The sequence below is a fragment of the Chrysochloris asiatica genome, unplaced genomic scaffold (assembly GCF_000296735.1).
Source record: "Chrysochloris asiatica unplaced genomic scaffold, ChrAsi1.0 scaffold00005, whole genome shotgun sequence".
In the NCBI taxonomy this organism is placed as follows: domain Eukaryota; kingdom Metazoa; phylum Chordata; class Mammalia; order Afrosoricida; family Chrysochloridae; genus Chrysochloris; species Chrysochloris asiatica.
The window spans coordinates 9,452,383-9,455,505 of record NW_006408523.1 but is presented as its reverse complement, the minus strand read 5'-3'; positions in this window follow the sequence as shown (position 1 = coordinate 9,455,505).

Genomic DNA, 3,123 nt, shown 5'->3' with positions numbered 1-3,123 from the left:
GATGAGTAAGAAGCAAGGGGCTGGTTAAAAAAAAGCAAACAAACCCAGGGTCCTAGTTAAGGTCTTTTTCTGAATGAATACCTTTGGAAGTGCCTGGGAAACACTCTGAAGTCAGACAAGAACCAATGGCTGGCCTGGATCAGAGGCAGCAAGAAGTGGGGGGCCCACCCTGAGTGAGAACCCCTTCCATTTGGAAAAGCTTGTGTTTTAAGTTCTAGAGACAAGTTTCCAATCATCCTCCCTTCTTGTCTGCCCACGCGTGTCCCTCCTGGGCCGGCATTGCTCTCCTTCTGCATGTGTCTCCCCTCAGCACTATAACCAATGCCTACAAACCGAAACAGAGATCTTGGGAAGCACCTCTGTTTGCAGAGATGGGGAGACAGTCCTGTGTGCAGGTGGGCTGTGCTGTTCTTGAGAGAACATATGTCGCTTAGAGAAGAAGCAAGTCTGGGTTTCCTCAGAAATGAGCACCTGATCACCTAGCAGGAGCAGCCTGCGAGTGGCCTGGGGCCAGGAGAAGGTGTTTCTGTCTTCCTTTCCAACTCCTCCCTTAGCTATCTGGATTCAGATGTCGTTTTTTTGTTGTTGTTGAAGGTCTCTGGTGAGAGAAAAGTAATGGAGGAGCTCAGGTAAGCAGCTCCCAAGCACAAAGAGCAGGCACTTGATAATCTGTGTGTGGCTTGTAGCCAACAGGGCCATATGTCATGTAATCCTAACCTGAACTCCGCTGCCAAGCCAAGCTATTCTTACTGTCATTCAGAGGACAGTTTACAGAAGGATGTGTGGCACTTGGAATTCTGTGATGATTAGGCCCACACCACAATTTAAAAAACGTGCTTCTGATCAGACATAAAGTCAAAATAGCCATTGACCAAGTGGCTACTGCTGAGTGTCTCTGGCCAGGGGTAGTTAGGGAAGGATGAAGGGGAAGGGAGAGCCATGTCCAAATGTGGAGGTTAGACATGCCCGAATGGCTCTAAGCAGTGACATGGAGAGGAGGTGGAGTTTCAGCTGGTGTAACTAAGACTTCTATGCACACAGGGAGCCTGCCCACAACACACTGCTCATGCCCCACCCACAAGGCCTGGGAGGGGTCTGCTTGTGCTCCTGTGATTCACTTTTCTCCTCATTTTAATAAAGCAAATTATATCCCAGATAAACTCTATCTACATGCACAGGACCGGCACTGTTGGAGTATAATGTGTGTATGTGATGGGTAATATGATTGGCGGTAAAGTGAGAGAGGAATAAACCAAATGCTGAGGAGGGATGAGATGAGAGTTTATGAAGGGGAAATATGAGAGTTGAGACAGGTCTTGGGAGAGTGATAGAATTTCAACACGTGAGAAACAATCCAGATGTAGCATGAGAAAAGGTAGGAAAGCAGACACAGATTGAAGTCCGCATCATTTCATTTGAATGGATAGGATACGGAGAGTGGGACGATAGAGTTTAGGTGGGAGCTATATTAGTGAGAATTATGTTTGCAATGGACTGCAAGGTTAGTTTGAACTGCAAGGTCATTGGTTCAAACTCACCAACGTCTCCTTGGAAACTCTATACAGGGTCACTAAGAGTCGGAACAGACTTGGCAGTACTTAAGACGACAACAACAAACAAGATATAAACATGTAAAGACCAGTGGTTCCCAGGTTGGTGTGGTCCTCCATTGTGTCAGGGACCTAGGTTTCTTCTATCTTGTTACTCTACAATATGGGCCTGTACTTAATAGTCCAAGATTCTTGCATCATCTTCTAGATGTTAGAATGGAGAAAGGGACAAAGAACAAGGGGTAAGGGATACATGCGTCCTGCCTCTTAGAGAAGGTTCCCTTTGCCCTTTGCATAAATGCCATTGGCTGGAATGTAGTCACGTGGCCACATCCAGCTGCCAGGGATGTCTGGGAAATATATATATCTTTGGTTTAGGTGTCTGTGTTTCTGGCAAGTAATAGAAGGAGAGAATGGTTCTTAAGGGACAACTGGTAAGATCTGTCCAATTACCAGATTCTGGAGTGGGTTGAATGTCAGTTTGAGAAGGACTCACCAAATTTCAGAGGTTATTGGAAGCTGTGAAGCTTTTCAATACAGGAGTTATGTGAGATGTACTGTCTTAGGAAGATTAATCTGTCAGCAGCGTATTGTTGCTTCTGTTGTGAAGAGCCGTCGAGTCGGTTCCAACTCATAGCAACCCTGATTAGGGTTTCTGAGGAGCAGCTAGTGGGTTTGAACCACCAACTTTGTGGTTAGCAGTCCGGTGCTGATCCTACAGTGCCAGCATAGATGGATCAAAATGGGAAGAAAGAGAAGATGAGGAGACGGGTAAGAGTACCAGTTTAGTGGTGAATTCACGGTGCCAATGAGGATGTAAAGGAGCATTAGATAGAAGAGACCTTGTAAAGATAATAAAGCAGAGGTTGCCAGTTGATAGGAAAAGTGAAGAACGCGAGGAAAATTCTGAGGCTTCAAGTCTAAATGTTTGGGAGAATGGTATTGCCAGTGTTTTAGTTTCAGACATCTAGAAGAGGAGCTGGTTTAGGGAAGATGGTGGTGACTTTTGACCATGTTGACTTTGAGGTTTCCAGCAAGACTTTTATTGAGTCTTCACATACATAGTTTAACTTGTAGGTCTAAAGAGAGATGGCAAATTAATTGTTTATGGGCCACATTTGACTGTCAGGTGTAATTTATTTGCCCTTCATGAGACTGATCTGCACAATGAAAACAAAAATTGACTTACTATTGTTAGGTGCCATCGAGTTGGTTCCAACTCATAGCGACTTTATACACAATAGAACGAAACACTGCCAGGTCCTGTGCCAACCTCACAAACATTCTTGAGCTTGAGCCCATTGCTGCTGCCACTGTGCCAATCCATCTCATTGTGGGGGCGGGGTGGTAGTGGTTCTTCTTTTTTCACTGACCCTCCACTTTACCAAGCATGATGTCCTTCTCCAAGACCTGTTCCCTCCTGATAATATGTCTGAAGTATGAGAGATGAAATCTCACTGTCCTGGCTTCTAACAAGCATTCTGACTGTACTTCTTCCAAGAACAGGACAGATTTGTTTGTCTTTTGGTGGTAATGTTGGTTATATACCATGGAGTAGGTTCTGACTGATGGT